The following is a 22238-nucleotide window of genomic DNA, read 5'->3' as shown; positions in this document are numbered from 1 at the left end:
CAGTGCGAAGGGTGTCTCAGGAAGGGAATGTGGTCTTGGAGTGACTAAACAATGTCATTCTCAGCTTGGAGAGGATAGTGGTTCACTTCACTAAATTCTACACTGGACAGGACATGCTTAAAGTGTTTGATTTTGTAAGCCATGTTGTTAGAAGTTGAGCATGGCAAATATCAACTAGGGAATGGTGACAAAATGCATGAAGGTTCCAGAAACTCTTCATTGTTACGGATTGAATAGAGCTGAAAAAGTGGTCAGAAAGATGAGGTTTGAACCCTATTGTTTTATGTTAGAGTTGAGCAGTTTGGGGCAAGTCATTCTAACCCTTTAATGCCCAGTTTCTTTACCTATAAAAGTGGTATAATGATATCCTCTCTTTCATAAGGTCGTTGTGCAGGTCAAATGAGATCATTTAAGTTAATGCATTATGTAAGTTGTAACATGCTATGCTAATACAGGAGAAATAGTTGATCCAGTTCTGAACATAAAATAACATGCTGTGTAAGGGAGAGAAGCTCATTATTTATGATTTCATAGGGTTGGGGCAGGAGCAGAAGTGAAAATGAAGCAGGTTTGGCTTAATAGAAGAAAGAACATAATAATGACTGATAATGTGTCAACAGCATCATCGGTTGCCTCAAAAAAGTAGTAAGCTTCCTCTCTTAGGAGGAATTCAGGGAGAAACTGGATAAAACCCGGATGGGGAGGTTGTGAAATAATTTACTGAATGGCCTATAAAAACCTTTCCTGGTGAAAGAGTTTACCAGTCTGGTGAGGTTTTGTTACAGCCCCAATATGCATTTCCAGATCACTCAGTTAAGGACAATTGTACATTTGATACTACCTGTAATATCAATTGGAGGCACTAGCACTTACTAAGCACCAAACATATTCCAGTGAGCCTAGACCATTTATATACATACTTTTGACGTTAACCATGTATTGCAAAGAGAGAAACAGAATTTCTTTTTAAGACCTCTCTCTCCTACCCACAAGATAATATAGCCGATAACAGAACAAGAAGTAGAAATTTGTTATCTAAAATACTGCTTCTCATTTCTTGTGCCTACACAACACTTTCTAATCTTGCCCCCAAGGCAGTGCTAACAAATGCAAGATTATGTGGACCAATACTGTAAGGAAGAAAGTGACTCAACATAAGCAACAGCAAGCAGAGTAGTTATAAAAAAAAAAAAATTCTATGCCACCCAGCAAATTATTACCCTGTGAAATTCGCAGTTTTAATAAACTTGCCTGGCTCTTTAAATAGAAAAAGAGCTCAACTCCGTTTCTGACAAACTGTATCAGTGATTCTACTTGGAGAAATAAGAGTAATCAAATCTCATGCTTCAGAAAATAAGCTCAACACTGTAGGGATCAGGAAGATATATAGTTTCCCTTTGTAACCCTATAGCGCTTGACAATTGGCTCAGAGAAAAGAAGACGGCAACTGGGGCTTCTTTGCTTCGCTTCAATGCATCAGCATCATTTAGGCTAACGGCCTTGAAGGGTGAGGGCCCAAAAGGAGAAGGACAAATGCCAGCTTCCTTAATATGAAATCCAGCAGAGAGTTTATTCTCCTTGGCTCTCATGTTTCTGGAATGTGTGAGAACAGATACATTCTCTGCATTCTCTAGATAACAAATGGATTACCACTGGGCGCAAAGAACGTGATTTCTTTTTATGCACACAGACACATAACACTTGTTTATTTTACTAATCCAGTTTTCTCTTTCTGTCAACTCATTTCTAGTTCAGTTAAGAGAAATGAGGAAAATGCTACAAAGGATAAATCTTTGTTCATCTCTGGGTCTATTCGGAAGCCAACCTGTGAGCCCACTAACTTACTCAGTGGTGACTTGCAGGGGATGAAAGTGCTAAAGGGGACATCCATGCATCCTTGAGAGTTACAGCCTCATTTTTAATGGTACAGGACAAAGAAATAGCAACAGACGGTCATTGTAAATCCTTCTATTTTTCAGACTCAGCTTTCAAAGGGTGAAGATTATCAGATAATTTAAAGCTGTTCAGTTCAAATGAGAGAAGTGGCAAGGTGAGTGCTTTTATGGTTTTTAGAGCCCTCTCTTTAGAAAGAAAAGGTGACCTGCTAGAATCCCCCTGGTGAGTAGGCACAAGTAAATAGGACTGTTAGAGGTGAGAGAGAGAATTTTTAAATGTGCTGCTATAGATCTGCAAGGTTGGTTGTGCTGGTGTATTTTTGAAAGAAAGCAAGACTTGATACATAGGCATCCATCCATAAATACATGAGAAAGATTAGGGAGACAGGAAAGGAATGGCTGAAGGCTTAAAAATGTCTTTCCTAATAGCTGCCACAAGGCTACATATCCCCAGGACCAGCAAGACTCACATGGGCACAGTTGGAACTGTTTCTGAAAACTACAAGAGGTGCTATATTTAGCAAACTTCCTGTTTAAGGCTATTTCCTATTCCAAATGTTATAGATGGAGGCTGACCTCTTCACTAGGTAAAAAGTATTTATAAAACATCTCTATCCGAGCTTCCCTGGTGGCGCAGTGGTTGAGAGTCCGCCTGCCGATGCAGGGGACGCGGGCTCGTGCCCCGGTCCGGGAGGATCCCACATGCCGCGGAGCGGCTGGGCCCGTGAGCCACGGCCGCTGAGCCTGCGCGTCCGGAGCCTGTGCTCCGCAACGGGAGAGGCCACAACAGTGAGAGGCCCGCGTACCGCAAAAAAAAAAAAAACAAACAAAAATCTCTATCCTATGATTTATTGAAGACGATGAAAAATTCTTACACCAGGTGGAGGAAATACTCCAGGAAGGTGGGTAAGGATAAAGAGTTTCTAAGGAGGGAAGGAAGAGTTAAAAAAAAGTCATTAAGAAGTTGACAGATCAAAGAGGATAACGGAAGAGTGGACAAATAAAAAAGAATAGGCAGCATTTCCAAGGTATATAATACATATGAAGATTTTCTCCTAGCCAGTTAGTCAGGGCATTCTACAAAATAGCAATAAACAATAATAAAATCCATGAGCAATAACAGACATATGCACACTGTTACAATTCCAGGAAGAAATGATGGTGTATTTGTGTCTGGTGACTTTCTGTGAGGCATATGGTGACAGCCATATGCAGAGATGACATGGCTAATTGGCTCTTATGCTGTCTTTCTGGAGTGTGAATCCCAGACATGACAGAAAGCCTGCCCAGAGTCATCAACCTCACTCCCCTCCACTTCTAAGAGTCCATGTGAGGATAAAGGATAGAGTCACAAAAAGGTACAAGTATCCTTTCGACACATATTAATTGAGTGGCACTATGCTAGTGAAGACAACAGCAAGCACAGCATGGTTTTATTCTCCTGGGGTCATCAAGACTGTGGAAGACAAGCATTTATCAAATAACTAACACCAAGTGTTAGTATTGCCGTGCTAGAGAAGTAAAGGGCGCTATAAGGTGAGTCTTCTGTGAAGAAAGAAGACCAGGTGCCAAGCCCTGAAGGCAAAAGTGCAATAAAAATGGTCAACTGAAAGTGGTGCAGCTCTAATAATTCTGACAATCTGGATTTCAAAATCACTCCAAAATTTCAAGGAAAGTAAGAAACAAAAGCACTGACTCTATCTTCAATAAAATGAGGAAACATTTGTAAATCCAAATCACGATATTTGATAAAAACAGATTAAATTATTGTGATAGACTCATCAGAAAAAAAGGGAAGTTAAACTTCAGTTTCCCTAGAGGAAGAATCAACTGTGCTGTCAGATGATTTACCCGGGAGAACCTTCCCAAATATACGGTAAATCTATGAATGTGAGGTGAACTACAGTGATTGCAAATAGGACTCATATAGGAATACCTGTGTAAGAATCATTTAAACCCTCAGGTTACCTCCCAGACACTAAGTAGACAAGTGACTTCTCCCCCAGTGTATATCTCAAAGGAGACATAAACCAGAGTTTCCCAACTCCCAAGACATATACTAAAGGCAAGAGAAAGAAAAATAAAATAGAAGTAAGATTATTTATCCAGGATAACAAACATTTGACTAATAGGAATTTCAAAATGAGAGAGCAAAAGAGACTGAGGTGATGACAGTATTACTGAGAAAGGAAATTTTCCCTAGCCTGAAGGAAAGAAGTTTCCTGATTGAATAGACTCACTGAAAGCTCTGTACAATGAACAAAAAATAACCCACAGCGAGTCACTCTTACTGAAATCTTGATACACCTGGGATATATAAAAGCTTCCAGAATGAAATGCAGGACATAGTTCTGGATATTGTCAAACATTTACCTCAAATTAGATTTCGAAGTATAGAAATAATCCTGTAACAAGTGTCTCTAAAAAGGAAACATCGCTCAACATGGTAGAAAGCTCTAAAATTTTTATTATATAATTCATCGTGAGGAGAGAAGGAAAATAAAATTTAAAAAAGCAATGTGAATGAACAATCATTTTACAGATGAGTTTGAGTTATAAAAGGAAATAAGCCATACAAAAAGAGAAATATCGTAATTAGAAATAAATAAATGTAAGGAATATTACAAGATATTAAGAATATCAGAAAATGACCACATATTAGATAAGATGTTAATAAGTGCTAAGAAAAATTAAGAGTGTAGAGTAATCCATGATTGATTGGAATAAGCAGAAAGTATATTCACATACTATGCTGATTTTGGAAACACTTTGCTATCTTCAAATGGATAAGGTAAGACGAATCAGAGAAGCCTAGTTTTAAAAGGAGAAATCTACTCCACACATCAGTTAATTTCCTCATTTGTAAAATAAGGATAGTTCATTTGGTTGTTGTGAGAATTAAATGAATTGATACATGTAAAATATTTCAAAAAATATCTGACATGTAGTAAGCATTCAGTGAGTTTAGTAATCATTTGATTTTAATTTTTATTATTATCTCATATATTTTCTCTATGAATTCCAAAATCTACTCACACCTGACATGGATTCACCACAAGATACTCAGTGGTTCAGTAGTGACCTAGCAGGAAAGGGGAAAATGAGTAAGATGGGGGTTAGGGGAAAGTTAGTTTTCAGAGAATGGAAGATTGGATGACAGTATTTCAATGTACTGTATCCAGTGGAATCTGGCAAATTCAGGTTCAACTTATACCATGACTATATGTAGGGGAATATTGGTAGTGATGATACATAGGGCCAAGCAAGGATGATTGACATGTTCTTTTTTTATTTGGAGTTGGATACCGGGCATATAGTTGCTGGGAAGCAGGATGGACCCACGGCATGGATTAGGTTGCAGCAGCCAGGTGAGATTTGCACATCCAGCAGAAACAGGGAAAGAGGACACAAGGCAGAAGTCCAGGCACTTGGACTGGATTCACTGTGAAGTCTTTACGCTAATTTTCAAACCCACCCACCTGTGAAGTTAGGGTTATAGCATGCTGCTAAGGTTCAGAATATCCTCAGGAACGGGTAGAGATGAGCTGTGGGAGGCTTCCTCAGGTTGAGGAAGACAGAAGAAAGAAAGTGGTGCTCAAAACAGAATTGATCCTACCGAGTTATCTCATGAGCCAACTTTCCCAAAATATGTATTCACTCCTCATTCAGTCAAAGTAATGCACTTAACATTATGTGGACTTCAAAAAGAAATTTAAACAATCAATGAAAATATTGCAAATGTGGAAATATATTTTTTCTGAAAAGTAAAAGAGAAAATTCAAGAGCCTGTTAAAATTATTAGAATTATTTAAAAGGTAGGTTTAAAAAAATACCAGTAATAACACACTAAAAATAGATAATAAAATATTTAATTCCTTATAACCATGAAAGTTATAAGATGCTCAAGAATAAATTTAACAAGAAAATTATAGAGTGCAAAGGAAGAAAACTTAATGAAGGACATAAAATGAGATCTCTACAAATGGAAGAATATTTTATTTTCTTAAATTAAAAGACATAATATAAAAATGTTAATATTCTCCAAATTAATATGCAAATTTGTTACAATTTCAAATAAAATCCCAACTGGATTTTTAAAATTGTAAAATTATTTTAAGCTTATGAAAGCATAATAATTATCTGATAATAAATAAGGCAACAATTTTGGGAAAGGGGCATTGACTTACCCTAACACTTACTATTATAGAATAACTAGAACTAAAAAAATTCTGGAAGTATCATAGGAACAGACAAATATATAAGCAAATATAAAGTCCAGAAATAAAACCCAGGATATCTGGGAGTTTAACATATGAAAAAGTTATTACTTAAATTCAAAAGCAATTTAAAAAAAAATGCTGGCACAAGCTGACATCCATTTGGACACTTTCTTCACACCATAAACAAAAAGAAATTTTAGCCTTACAAAAGCTTTTCATATAAAAGTGTAAAATAATAAAGTCTTGAAGAAAAGTAAGGAGAATAAATGTATAATCCAGTGGTTGGTCAGCACTTCTTAATCAAGGTTGGAAACTCAGACGCTAAAGTAAATAAATAAAATAAAAGCAACTTGATTTCCTTACTTGTAAATAATTGAAGCATAAGGTAAAGTATACCAAAAACCTAGTCAAAGATAAATTATAATTTTTTGAAAATATTTACCAGACATTTGACAAATTTAACATATTCAATAAAGGTAATCAATCCAATAAAAAATAGCCAAATATTCAAATACGTAATTCACAGATTAAGTCCAAATAGCCAATAAATATATGAAAAGGTTTTTATCTCACTAGTACTTAGGGGGAAGTAAATTTTAAATTCATAATGAGATTATATTTATTGAAAATTTGATTGTATAGTTTTAAAAGAATGAAACAACTACGGCTGGTGGTTACCTAGGGACAATATTCTTCTCACACTGGCTGGTGGAAATAAATTGTTGCAAATGTAAGAGAAGCAATTTGTCAACAGCTATTTAAATTAACAGTAAGCATACTATTTGATACAGCAACTTTGCTCCTGAGAGTTGATCTCATGGAAATAAAAGGACTAGTATCCAAGGATATGAAAATCTTTGTTGTACCATTTATTATTGTGTGTATGAAAACAGACAACAAAATGGAAGTCTGTCTTTAACAGTGTGTTTAAATAAACAACATTATAATCATAACATAGAGTCTTAAGCAGCCTTTTTCATATATTAACATAGTAACATAGGGATTACCACGATATGAGTTTCACTGAAGGACATGTAATATGATCACATTTGGGTAAAATCAACAGTCATTTGAAAATTCTATATGACTATTCTTGTTGGTATTCTGTGCTAGTAGTATAAGACCTAGGGTCTCAGTAATGGTATCCTCGTTCTTCCCTTTGGCTTTTGAGTACCTTGTCTTTCCTACATTTTTACAACTTATGATGGATGCTCTGCTGACAGCTACATAACTCAACTTTGATTTTGATATCTGCCCATTAAAAAATTACCTCAAATAAGAATACAAGAAAAATCGTTAAGAATATGATAATATCCTAAAAGAGTATCATGACCATAAGCGCATGTAGCTGATTAAAATAATTGTCTAAGCTCAAGAAAATGATATGTAAGGAAATTCTTGAAAGGTATATGCAATAGCGGATCAGGGTAGATAATATTTGAGAACTGGGGGTGAAAGAATTTTTGGAGATGGAAAATATCCTCATTTTTAAAAACAAACATAAACAACTACATAAAGAATTATGTCTAGAAAATATAAACAAGTAATCATATCCATCCCTAGAAAGTTTCAAATGGATTGTTTTTAAATGACTGAAAACGTTTACTGTATTGAATTATTAGAAGATAGCAATGGACCATTGAGAATAAATGATATAAAACTAAACTCATTTCCTAACATTAGTAAGTCAAAGGAATCCTGAGGATGGAGTGTGTTCATTTTCTCCAAGAATTTTACCAAGCTTATCATGATATTCTTGTGGTCAAGGTGGAAATATGTTGCAGAACGGTAATCCTGTTAAACAGATATCAAATCTTTGAAATAATCATTTCAAAAGGGTTAATTAATGGATCCATGAAAACTTAAGTGATGTTTCTGTGTTTTCTCACCGGACACAGTTCTTGTTCCTACCTGTCCCTAACATTAATTATCATTGTATATAAAAACATGGAATATATGTTTATCAGTGTTATAAATAACATAAAACCTGGAGTGATACATAGTACATTAGTTGGGTATGAATGGAAAAGATTTCTATTGCCAAATCATGGAGGTCATAATGGGTACATATAAAGCTCCAGGTATGGTTTGATAGAATTAACTTCATATGTCTAAGAGAAAAGAAACCTAACCTAAACACAGTTACTAAGAGAAAAAATAAACTGAGACAATTAATTGATAATTTGAATAAATTACCCTTCAAAGTCTGAGGCTAAACAGCATGTAAAACATACCATGGTTAAATGTGACTTTATTGGTATGTCATCCAATAAAAACAGTGTTGGCTATAGAGGAAATTTCAAGTTGTACAACTTGTCCACGTCTTCCATTCTTGAACAACTCTTGCTTGCTCATAATATCCATACCCAAATCTGTTTACTTTTTTTAAAATCACGTTTAGTGGCTCTGCATTTCTGGTTTAATAGTACTGCATGTCCTTGTTTCCCATGTCTACCCAGATCCTGAATATCTGTGACCAGACACCAAGCCTGGAAAACTCTATGTAGGATGATTGAAAACACAAATGGAAGCAAAATATTTACTCACTGGAGTCAGTGAAAGCAGTAGTCCCACAAGAATCTCACTGATGAGATTATACTTGTAATATTATTTTTCTGTTCTGAGAACCGTACTATAGTAAATAGGAAATGGAGATAAGTAAACAGAAGGATAAAATATCTGGAAACCATATCATTTAAGGAATGATAGAAAGAATCAGAGTGAAATTTTATGAGAAAACCACCTTAAAAAGTATTGAATGTCCTATGATCAAAGAATTCAAATGACATTTGGGTAACCATCGCACAGAATACAGTATAAAATGTTACTGTTCTGTGTGGAAGGTTAGACTTTGTTCCAGTCTAATATTTTTTTTTTCTATTTTCTCTTTGTTACAACAATAGAGGACATAAATTAACTTTTACCTATTATTTTCACAGTGTTCTTAACAGTGTATTGAATGGGGTAATGACAATTTATCAAAAATGTCTTTCTGAGCCTAAGCCAGGTTGCTGTATGTCTGGCTGAGTTCTCCTATTACAGAGACTTGTGTTGTAAAATAAATGTTGTCAGGAATCCATTGTGCTTCCTAAAAATGTATTAGTATATCACTCACTATACTGCCTAACACATCGCAAGTAACAGAAACCCAATTCAAACTTGCTTAAGTGGGAAAGAGAGAGGGAGAATTATGCTCATTTTACCATTTTTCATTAAAAGTGGTATAATAGTGACATTTAATTTTGTTATTCTTTCTATATTAGCTGCAATTTTTACATACAGAAAGAATCCTTATCAACTTATGGTTATCCTGAGGTATATTTATACTGAAAAGGTGGGATAAATGCTTGATCCTTGCTCTTTATTTACAAATTTTATACTTTTCTTCATAGATCTTGTACATATTTTGTTAGATTTATATCTAAGTATTTCATGTTTTGGGGCGCTAATGTAAACGATACTGTGTTTTTAATTTCAAATTCCACTTGTTTATTACTAGCATAGAGGTAAGTGATTGACTTTTACATACTAACCTTGCATCCTGCAACTTTGCTATAATTGCTTATTATGTCCAGGAAGGTTGTGTGTGTGTGTCTTTCAGATTTTCTCATAGATGATCATGTCTTCTGCCAACAAACACAATTTTACTTCTTCCTTCACATTCTGTATATCCTTTTTTTCCCCTTTTGGTGTCTTATTGCATTAGCTAGGACTTCCAGTATGATAATGAAAAGCAGTGGTGAGAGGGGACATCTTTGCCTTGTTCCCCATCTTAACAGAAGAACTGCCAGTTTCAATTCATTAGGTACGATGTTAGGTGTAGATTTTTTGTCAATGTTCATTATCAAACTGAGGAAGTTGCCCTCTATTCCTAGTTTACTGAGAGTTTCTGTCATGGATGTTATTCTATTTTGTCAAGTGTATTTTCTGCATCTATTGATATTATCGTGTGATTTTTCTTCTGTAGTCTATTGACATGATACATTAATTGATTTTCAAATGTTGAGCCAGCCTTGCATATCTGGGATAAATCCCACTTCTTTGTAGAATATAATTATTTTTATACATTGTTGGATTCTATCTGCTAACATTTTCTTGAGGATTCCTGTGTATATGTTCAAGAGACATATGAATCTGTAGTTTTCATTTCTTATAACATTTTTGTGTAGTTTGGGATTAGGATAATGATAGATAGCCTCAGAGAATGAGTTAGGAAGTAATCCTACTTCTGTTTTCTGAAAGAGATTGTAGAGAATCGATATAATTTCTTTCTTAAATGTTTGGTAAAATTCACCAGTGAACCTTGTTTTTTTCTTTGTTTAAAGAAAGTTTTTTACTATTGATTTAATGTCTTTGATAGATATATGCCTATTTGGGCTATTTATTCTCATTTGAGTTTTGGCAGATTATGTCTTTCAAGGAATTGGTCCAGTTCACCTAGGTTATCAAATCTGTATAGAGTAGTCCCTTTTTATCCTTTTAAAGTCCATGGGATCTAAAGTGGAAGTTAAACTCACAAAAGTGTAGAGACATCCCCAAAGACTGAGACTCCCCTGGAGATTTTATCTCTCAGGCTTGACTACACTGAGGCTCCAGCAATTCATTGATTGTAGTTCAGGTTTTCCCAGCCCAGTAGTGGTTCCCACAGAGATGGGTTTCTGCTCCCATAAGTTGTGATTATCTGTATCTGCCTGTCTGTCTGTCCACCTTTGGCATCAGAGGTTTGCCCTATAACCTCACTTCTCTGATGGATCTAAAAATCTTGTTGATTTTTTAGTTTGTTCAACTTGTTGTTAGGATGGAGTGGCAACTTCTATATTTCTGGAATGACCAGAAATCAGAAGTGCCAATTATCTTTAAAAATCTTATTTATAAAATAAGGAGTTGTTTTAATCCTACTTATATACTTTATATATTTGTATAACATTTCTTTGCATAGATTCAAATTTCCATCTGTTGTCATTTTTATTTTTCCTGAAAGATTTCCTTTTACATTTCTTGTAGTGCTGGTCTGGTGTGATTAATTCTTTTATCTTTTATATGTCTTTAAATATCTTAATTTTGCTTTCATTTTTGAAAGGTATTTTCACTGTGTTTAGAATTCTAGGTTGACAGGTTAAGTGTTTTAAAGATGTTCCTCCACTGTCTTTTACCTTGCATTAAAAATTCAACAAATGATCACAATCCATCAAACAGTGGTGCAAATTCGGATTGATTACATCCTCAGAAGATAATGATTTATTCATTTCTTAGGCTTCCACCCTGGAGGAAGGATACTGATATTTAAAACAGAAACCGCATGTGCAAAGTGGACCGTACTATGTCTAATAAGAGAGATATATTTAAGAAACCCAACCATGAAGTACGTCACAGAATAGCTAAACTCAAATAGTTGTAGTATTAACTTAGTCTTAGCTCCAAGACTAAGATCATAGATAAACTGATCTCATGGTAACTTCACATAATCTGAATGTGACAGCAACCTGCTTAGTTTACAAATTATCAACAATTCCTTAGGCCCCCAAGCCCTTTATGTATCCTTCCATAAATTCTCCCATTCTAAGATATCTCATACCTCTGAAGTGCATTTCTTTTCATGTAGCAAGCTCAATAAGCCTAGCTTTATTTATTCATTTAAATATATATAATACTAAAATTCTTAGTCCCTAGCTGTGGTAGACTCAATAATGGGCCCCAACAAGATCTATGTCCTACTGTCTGTGAGCACATTACCGTGCATAGCAAAAGAGATTTTGCAGATGTGACTAAATTAAGGATTTTGAGATGGAAAAATTATCCAGGCAAGCCCATAATAATCACAAGGATCCTTATAAGAAAGAGGCAAGAGAGTCTTACACAGAGAGAAGGCAATGTGATACTGGAAGCGGAGGAACAGAAAGGTACTTTGGAAATTGCTGTGCTGTTGGCTTTGAATATGGAGCATGTGGCCATGAGCCCAAGAATGTAGGTGGCCTCTAGAACTAGAAAGGGCAAGGAAAGACATTCTTCCCTAGAACCTCCAGAAGGAAGCAGCCTTGTGAACTTACTTTAGACTTCTGACCTCCAGAACTATAATAAATTTGTGTGGTTTTTAAGCCTCTAAATTTGTGGTGATTTGATGCAACAGCAATAAGAAACAAATACACTAAAGACATTAAGATGATTTCTTACCTGTGTGTGTGTTTGCACATGTGCACATACTTTCAGAATCAACATGCCAATGTTATAATATTAATAACAACATGATTACAAAATCAGTTTAAGGATTTTTTTGCAGTTTGTTTGATCTTAGGATATAAATCTCATGGTGGATATACAATTCCTTATTTTAAATTTTTATTTAAAGTTTCTCTGTATATTTAAGCCACTATAATGTCCTACAGAGTTAGATTTACTTGCTTCATTTTGTTTACAATTTTTTAGGTGTCGTTCTCTTTGTCTCATTTTGCTTTGATGTTCTTTCCTAATTATGTAAAATATTTCCAGATTTTCAAAGTCAAATTTAAAAAATAAGATACTTTTAGGGAAGCCTATATTCAATTCCTGTCCTTTCCACTTTGGAATATTCCTTCCCCAACAAGGATTCTCACTTATGTTACTGGCCTTGACAAGAGGACATTTCTTTTCTGCTTTCCTATTTCACAGCATGATCTTTCTTCTCAATTAAAAAAAAAATATTTCCTCTTTTTCAAGGGAATTGCTCCAGGAGTAGTAGTCTTTATTCTCCCTCTTATCTTCCCTCATACAACAAAATTTTACTATTAGCATGTCCATTAATGACTCCTTTTATCCCTCTCCTTCTTTTTTAGTCATCCACAGAGCATTTACGCCTATTGGTATAGTAAATGTAAATGCATGAAAACTGATTACATGGTTTGACATGTCATTCAGCCTAACAGATAATCTGTAGAATGGGAGATATGCTGGCCTCAACAGAGTTCACCCATCCTTAAGAGTGAAGAAATAGGATCTCATCTATTTCACAAAGAATGCTATTTCTTGTTTTTACTTTATAAGATTAATTATTTTTACCTCTCCCAATGTCAACGAACTCTCGATTTTTTAATACCTCCCATCCTGCCCAGGCCCCCACTTTTTAACAGTAAAAGAGGGAGTGGAGTGTGCTTTGCAATGATTATTTGGATTCTACTCTAATTTCTCTCTTTTAAAAAATTTATTTTCTTTCCTCTTTCTTATACATAGGTGTTTGTTCACAATTAAGCAAAATAAATAATAAATAATTTATTATATCTATGAAAGTCTCAACACAAATACATTTTCTTTCCTCATTTTGTATATTCTACAATAATATCATAATTTACCATGCTACCCAGGCTTAGAATTGTGAATCAACGGCAGCCATCACCTACCATATAAATGTGTACTATGGGCTATTATTTATTTTACACATACACATATTTAATCTCTACAAAATAGGTATTTTTTTCCAGTTTTACAGATGATACAACTGAGAATCAGAGAAATTAGAAAATTAAATAGTTTGAACAAGGCTGCTGAGATATCAAGTAGTAGAGTCAGAATTCAGACAAATGTCTCTTAGGCTCTTAAGGCAATAATTGTGCCACTTCACTAGGCTTCTTCAGTGCAAATTTGTAATCATAAAATTCAGTTTATTTTTCTTTAACAATATCTTCATTGAAAAAGAATAAACCTTTCAATTCATTTTATGTTTAGAGACAGTTCAATGGTTAACAGTACATGCTCTGGAAGCAAACTGTTGGGTTCAAATTTCAGCTCTGCAAAATGTGTTCAACTTTGACCAAATTATTTAAAATTCACTCAGGATATCCTTTCATATATTATGGTTTTAAGGTTGAATGTTTTTATTCAAGCAATTATCTCTTTATCTTACATTCTTACTATTTTTCCCATGAATTATGTCAAAACTCTATTGTTATCCTTGCCTCTGGTCTCAACCTGACACCCTTGGACAAAATAATCTTCTACAAGACACAAATACAATATCAGTGTTTGAATTTTTATTTGAATGATTTCTAACCTCTATTAATAGAGACTCTGGAGATTATATCTGACCTTTAATTCTTCACCCAGGGCCAGGATAGAGGGATGAGTAACAGTCAAAGTTTAGTGAAAAAAAGTTGATAACAACCCATCTCCTGCACTTCTGCACTCAACTTCTGCAAGGCAGCCCCCCACCCCTTCCCAACAGAAGACTTATCATCTTGGGAACATTCTTATATATTTTTTGTTTTCTTACAGAAAATAAAGGAAAAAACTCTCTTCACAGCATGTGGCTTTTAATTACCACTTTTATTTATTCTTTAAACTATAGCTATACTATATTAGTATAGCTATACTAAGTATATAGTATATACTCAACTATAGCTATACTAATATTTTTAACACTTCTGGTATTTAAAGTAAACTGCTCCCAGAAGCAGGAAACTTATTGTAAGTAGATAATTTTCCTAGTTATCTAACTTTTGAAAAAAATTTTAATGAAAAAATATTGTATCTTTTCACAGAACTACTAAGGAAGATTTATATCTTCAAGAAAAAATTAAAATCCCTTTAACCTCTCTTCCAAGACCCTCTGTAATCTTGCCCAATATGAATGGTTAATACAATCTTCCAGTGGTCTCTCTTCTCAACTCTTCATTGTAACCTAAGCAATTCCACTCACTTTACCTTACAAGATCTTTGCTTTATTGCTACATTTGTGCCTAAACCTGTGATTTAAATATTCTCATATATGACCGTGTACTTCTTACATGTCTATATTTTATTACCCTAAATGTTTCGTAAACTCCTTTAGGAGACTTCCTGAGAGAAATGTGTGGAGACTGCTTCATATATGCATAATTCTTTAATACAGTATATACTCAATTAATAGTTGTCAATGATTGATTGAATTCATAAATACACCAATGAATATGTTGAACATATTGTACCTACTCATTATCTACTGATCATTTATATGTAAAATATAAGACTTTTGAATCCTCTCAACTTTTATGTGTTCTTTTGAACTCTCTCAAATTTTATGTATCCAGCTGTCATGGAAGGATGGTTGCATGTCGGAAATACAAAGGTCCCTCTATTCATACAGCACTGATACAAAGCCCAGTGTGTAGCAAACAACTAAATTTTCTGAAACATTTCTAGTCTATTCCTTTTCCATTTGCTCTAAACTGATAGAAGAATCTCTTCATAATATGTCTCTGAAATTCTCTTTTCAGCTTATTTCTTGTGACTACATGGTGCCTACTTTTCTCCTCCTTCCTCCTAATTTTTTCCACACCTCTAACCAAAACCAGACATACTCCCCATTTACAGGACTGCAAGAAGTCTGTGCCCTACATACAAAAAAAATCACTCTCACTCTGCATTATAGCCAACATCCCATTGCCTATATCCTCAAAATGCCCATGGCTGTTCCAATGAGTAAGGACAGGAGGAGAGGTGTGAGAGCTGGAGACTCAGCATCATAACAAATTTCCATTACATAGAGTCTTCAGTACATTTTACAAAAATGGCAGCCCATATGATCAAAACCCAGAGCCCTGAAAGGGATTCGCGCAAGTGAGGGACCCAAAGCTTAAATTCCATTTGCTTTAATATAATTTGCCTCTGGTCCTAGAGGCCAAGTGAGAGGTCCTGAGTGGAGATACAGATGTGGCGGTTCTGACATACAAAGCATACACATTACCATGAGTTGAGACAAGATGCTAAAGGTGTGGGTGTGAATCACAAGTGTGTTGTTTGTCTTCCTCATCAGAGTGTGAATTTCTCCAGGGCAAGAATAATCGTTGTTAGTTTTCTGTCTGCTATAGCATTTCTCAGCCTTTTTGATCCAGAAAAAAAAAAAAAAAAAAAGGATGCACTTACTCATGTGCTTTGTTAAATACTTCACAATACATCAATGTGTGTTGAGCCTCATAAAAGCCATAAATCTACACTTGAGGGGGTACCCCCATTTATTATTACCCCCATTTATACTCCATATGTGCACAAAAGTGTTGGTTAATCATCGAATACAAATCAGAGAGGTGATATTGGCTTGTAAGTTGACAGAGATAGTTAGTGACAGATGCAAGCTCTTAATTAGGCTTTATTAGTAGACAAAAATTGCTCTTTCAACTAACTTGAACTACATATAAAGACATTTATTATACCAGAACTCCATTATAGGAAATATAGCAATTATTTTGTAATAACTTTAAATGGAGTTTAATCTATAAAAAAGTTGACACAAGTTGTACACCTGAAACTAATATAATATTGTAAATCAACTACACTTCAAAAAACAAACAAACAAACAAAAAACAAAAGAGCTCCGTTGTAATACTAGCTTCTGTGGACTCCAATATAAGGAGAATCTACCTTGAATTCTAACAGAAAAGTATAGAATGTCTTTCTTCTAACCACTGCTTCATCTATAAGAGAGATTGTTAAATGCTTAAAATTGAAATGTAATGTTAGATAGAAAGCAGTAAAACATGCTGCTATCTTATAAAATCACCCCTGGAAGTTGGTTGCACTTACTAATTTCCTTCTCTTTTAAACACTGATGGCAAAATATATTGATATATAACATTTCTGCTAAAACCCAACAATAGGAATCAATTTTTACATTTTTATAAAGATAAGGCAGAAAAAGTCACAATTTCAACTCTCGAATCTATAAGACAGTATAAAATTAGAAAGAAAAAACCTTTTGATTACATTCTCGTAATAGGAACATTTTCAGTACAACTAGTATGAGAAGAAGATAGGGAGTGGCCTGGGAGCACAAAATCAGGAGGTGGACTTCCTGAGTTTGAATCCTGGCTCTGCCACTAAGCAGCAGTCTAAGTCCTCAGGGTAAAAGAATAATAATATCTATGTCAGAGGATTAGTAAATTAATTAATTAATTAAATTTAATTTAGGTGAATAAATATATGTCAAATGTTTGAAATAGTGCCAGGTACCATATAGGTGTTAAATAATGCAAACTATCATATAATTATCAAAGACTTAAAGATTATACCAATAATTCAAAGTAAAAAATTCTCATTTCTTCAAATCATCAAAATGCACATACTCTGGGAAAAACATCCTTTAGAAAACATCTGCAAATAACCATCCTCTCAGTCAGCTACACAGTTATTCTACTTGGAACTCCCTTCACTATCATCCTCTCTTGTGTTGAAATCTCCCTTATGTTGAATTCCCTGTTTTCTGGATACCACATCTTCCTCATGCCTGGTTCACACCTTAATAAGGATGGAACATTTCTCACCATCTTTCTAAGAAAGCACACATAGGAAGTAAATGTTTTAAATTCTTGCACTTTTTCAAACACCTTTCTTCGTTGTTTACTCTTGAGTGGAAATTTGGCTAGGTGTAGGATTGGGTTGGAAATTATTTTCAGAATTCTGTTAGCATTGCCCCGTAATCTTTTAGCTTCCAGCTTTCCTGGAATTATGGAAACATGACTGTGCCATGTAACTTGATCTTTTATAGACCATCTGTTAACTACCTCTGGAAAATCTGAGAGCCTCCAATGTTCCAACATCTCCAATGATCTGAGATTTCAAAATGGGTTTTATTTATTTTTTTTTTTTTTGCGGTACGCGGGCCTCTCACTGTCGTGGCCTCTCCCGTTGCGGAGCACAGGCTCAGCGGCCATGGCTCACGGACCCAGCCGCTCTGCGGCACGTGGGATCTTCCCGGACCGGGGCACGAACCCGTTTCCCCTGCATCGGCAGGCGGACTCTCAACCACTGCGCCACCAGGGAAGCCCCAAAATGGGTTTTATTCATTGGCACTGAGTTGTCCGTTTTAACCTAAGAATCCATGCGATCGGTTTCTGGGCATTTTCTTTTAACATTTCTTTGATATTTTCCTCCTCTCTCTTTTTTCCATTTATTCTGGAACTCTTATTAGTAGCATGTAAGCCTGCCAGATCCTCTAATTGTCTTATATTTTTTAACTTATTGTCCATTTCTTTGCCTTTTATTCCACTTCTTCAATTCAAAAATGTACTGAATTTTTCATTTCTATGTTGTTTTTAATTCTAAGGGCTTTAAAATTTTTTCCAATTATTCATTTTAACATATAATTCTTATGTACATGTAAAATCAATTTTTGTCTTATTTCTCTGAAAATATTGATTATAGATTTATTGATATTTTCTTCTCTTTCTAGTATTGTCTGTGTTCCCTGAGGTGTATTTTTCTGGTTTTCTTTTTTTTTCTTATGAGGGAGGTTAAATCCTATATTTCATATAAGAGGTTTTCCTCAAATATCTGCTTGTCCTTGTTGTCCATTCATATTAAAGACTAAAGCTCTGTTAAAATTAAATATAAAATGGAGAATAGACTTGAAAATTCTCTGAGCAGATAAAACCATTTAAGCTACATAAGCTTGTTTTATAAACATAAGCAAAACTTAACTTTTTTCTTGTGAATGCTTCTGATAATCATAAAGGAAACTTGAATCATTTCATAAAACTGGTATAAGATATTCACTTTTAACCAATCCCTGGCCATCTGGGAACCCTCATTGTAATAGTCAATCATTGTAAAGGTTAAACAACTTCCTCATTTTCATGCTATAAGCCATCCTGTGACATCATGCCCCTGAGCTTCGTGTCAGTTTGAGGTTTGAAAACTCTTACTAAATACTATTTTATTAGTCTAGTGGTTTTAATTTTGTTATTTCTAGATTTTTGACTAGAAATGACTGGACATTCTATAAGTAGTGATGGGACTCATTAGATGCTGGGCTTCACCATGGGAAATTAGGTGAGCACCAAATTATCGCATTCAGGTACCCGGTAAATATCCGTATCTGGAAGCTAAAATGTTTCTCCAGGGAGAAATCTTCCAACTTTCCTACTGGGATACAGAAATCTGGCTGTAAGCATTCCGGAAGATACCCAGAGGAGGGATCTGGAGGTCTCCAATCATTGTGTAGGTTTACTATGCCTGTAATTAGTCTAATATCTCCTTCTCTTTAGCTTGGTACCAGAGAAGATGAATCTCACTTCTTGGTAAAGTGGAAGAGGAAAGGGCCTGGATAAGTAGGATGGGGAGCAGAGCAGGCTCACGTTTTCTCAGTTAATTCCTATCAATTAATCAGTATCCACCAGAGCCACTTCTTCAGGGAAGACTTTGATTTACTTCCTCAGCTCCACAGAGTAGGTTAAGTCTCTCTCTTACGGGCTCTCAGAATACGAGGGATCTTTACAGTACAGCACACTTCACTGTTAACTATAGATTTAAGTGTGATATATGAACATACAGACACAGATTTAGATGTTTTTCAATCCAGAATTCCTTTAGTTCAAACTTGGAACAAGGTCAGTGGATCGGTACCAACATAAACAAAAATATTTTCACTTTCAGTTTTTCCCCACAGAATCTCTAAGTGTATGCAAGTCTATTTTCTCAGGACGGGGCCAGGTTTCATAATACTGTTGGTGATAACTGCTCTAAGACCAATGGTGGTGTGAGGAAGCAGTGGTAGTACAGCTGTCCCTACCCCTGAAAACGCCGCGCCAGTGGAGAAGCGCTACGGTCAGGATTTGCATCATACGTCATCCCTGCCCTGGAATTCAATGAAGCAGGTGACAGCAAGTAAGAACAAGAGCTCCATAATTTTAGAGGTGAACACAGGCAGTCCTGCTCTTACCTCCCAGTGATTTAAAAGTAAATAAATGAATACACTTTATTTTTATAACAATTTCACTTTCACAGCAAAATGGAGCAGACGGTACAGAGTTTCCCCGGCACCCCTGCCCCTACATACTCACTGCCTCCCTCACCAGCTTCCTACACCAGAGTCTTACCTTTGTTACCCTGACACAGCATAATTACCCGAAGTCTAAGGTTTATGTAGGGTTCACTCTTGGTGTTCTATACCTTATGGTTTTGAAAAATGTGTAATAGCATGTATCCACCATTATAGTGCCATGCAGTATAGTTACACTGCCTTTAAAATCCTTTGTGCTCTACCTGTGCATCCCTCCTAAGCCCCTACCCCTTGGTACCCACTCATCTTTTTACTGGCACTTTAGTTTGGCCTTTTCCAGAATGTCATATGGTTGGAATCATACGTATGTAGCCTTGTAATATGGGCTTCTTTCACTTAGTACTCTGTATTTAAAGCTCCTCCATGTCTTTTCACGGCTTGATAGTTCATTTACTTTTAATACTGAATAATATTCCATTGTCTGGATGTACCACAATTTATTCATCCATCCACGTACTGAAGGATATCTTTACTGCTTCTAACTTTTGGCAGTTACAAATAAGGTTCCTATAAATATCCATGTGCAGGTTTTTGTGTGAACATAAGTTTTCCACTCCTCTGAGCAAATACCAAGGAGTACAATTGCTGGATCATAGAGTAAGTATATGTTTAGCTTTGTAAGAAACTGCCAAACTGTTTTCCAAGGTAACTGTACCATTTTGCATCCCCCCCAGCAATGAATGAGCGTTCCTGTTGTTCCACGTCCTCACTGGTATTTGGTATCATTTTGGATTTTGGCCACTCTGATAGTGTGTAGTGGTATTTCATCGTTTTAATGTGCAATTCCCTAAAGATATATAATGTTGAACATATTTTTATATGCTTATTTGACATCCATATATCTTCTTTGGTGAAGTGTCTGCTTAGGTCTTTTGCTCATTTTCTAATCAAAATTTTGTTTTCTGATAATTGATTTAAGGGTAATTTGTATATTTTGAAAAGCAGTCCTTTATCAGATAGGTGTTTAGCAAATATTTTCTCTCAGCTTGTGGCTTGTCTTCTCATTCTCTGTACAGTATCTTTTGCAGAGCAGAAGTTTTTAGCTTTAATGTAGTCCAGCTTACCAATTATTTCCTTCATGGATCATGCCTTTGCTATTGTATTTAAAAAGCCATCACCTACATGCACCCCAATGTTCATAACAGCACTATTTATAATAGCCAAGACATGGAAGCAACCTAAATGTCCATCGACAGATGAATGTATAAAGAAGATGTGGTACATATATACAATGGAATACTACTCAGCCATAAAAAAGAATGAAATAATGCCATTTGCAGCAATATGAATGGACCTAGAAATTATCGTACTACATGAAGTAAGTCAGAGAAAGACAATCACCATATGATATCACTTATATGTGGAACCTAAAAGAATGATACAAATGAACTTATTTACAAAACAGAAACAGACTCAGACACAGAAAACAAACTTATGGTTACCAAAGGGGAAAGGGGCAGGGAGGGAAAATTAGGAGTTTGGGATTAGCAGATACAAACTACAACATATAAAACAGATATGCAACAAGGTCTTACTTTATAGCACAGGGAACTATATTCAATAACTTGTAATAAACTATAATGGAAAAGAAAAACATTAAAAACTAAAAATTAAAAAATAAAAGCCATCATTGTGCCCAATGTCTTCTAGATTTTCTCCTAAATTATCTTCTAGTAGTTTTCTAATTTTGTACTTTCCATTTAGTACTATGAACTATTTGAGTTAACATTCATGAAGAATGTAAATTTTGTACCTAGATTCATTTGTGTGTGTGCGTGCATGCATACACATGGATGTCCAGTATTGTTCTAGCATCATTTGTTGAAAAGACCATTTTTTCTCCATTGTGTTGCCTTTGCTCCTTTGTGAAAATCAGTTGACTATATTTATGCAGGTCTATTTCTGGGCTTTTTATTCTATTTCATTGATCTGTCTATTCTTTGCCCATACTACACTGTCTTGATGAGTAAGGCTTTATAGTAATGTCTTATTGCATTAGCTAGGACTTCCAGAATGATGCTGAAAATCTCTATGAGGAACATCCTTGCCTTGATCCTGATCTTAGTGGGAAAGCTTCTAGTTTCTCACCATTAGGTATGATGTTAGATGTAGGTTTTTTGCAGATGTTTGTTATCAAGTTGAGGAAGTTCCCATCTATTCTTAGTTTGCTGAGAGTTTTTATCATGGATGGGTGTTGTATTTTGTCAAATACCTTTTCTGTATCTGTCGATATGATTACGCGGTTTTTCTTTTTTACCTTGCTGGTGCAATGGATTACGATCAATTGATTTCCAAATGTTGAACCAACCGTGGATATCTGGGATAAATTCTACTTTTCCATGG

Source organism: Physeter macrocephalus, chromosome 10 (genome assembly GCF_002837175.3).
Source record: "Physeter macrocephalus isolate SW-GA chromosome 10, ASM283717v5, whole genome shotgun sequence".
NCBI classification, from domain to species: domain Eukaryota; kingdom Metazoa; phylum Chordata; class Mammalia; order Artiodactyla; family Physeteridae; genus Physeter; species Physeter macrocephalus.
Note: the sequence above shows the minus strand (reverse complement) of the source record.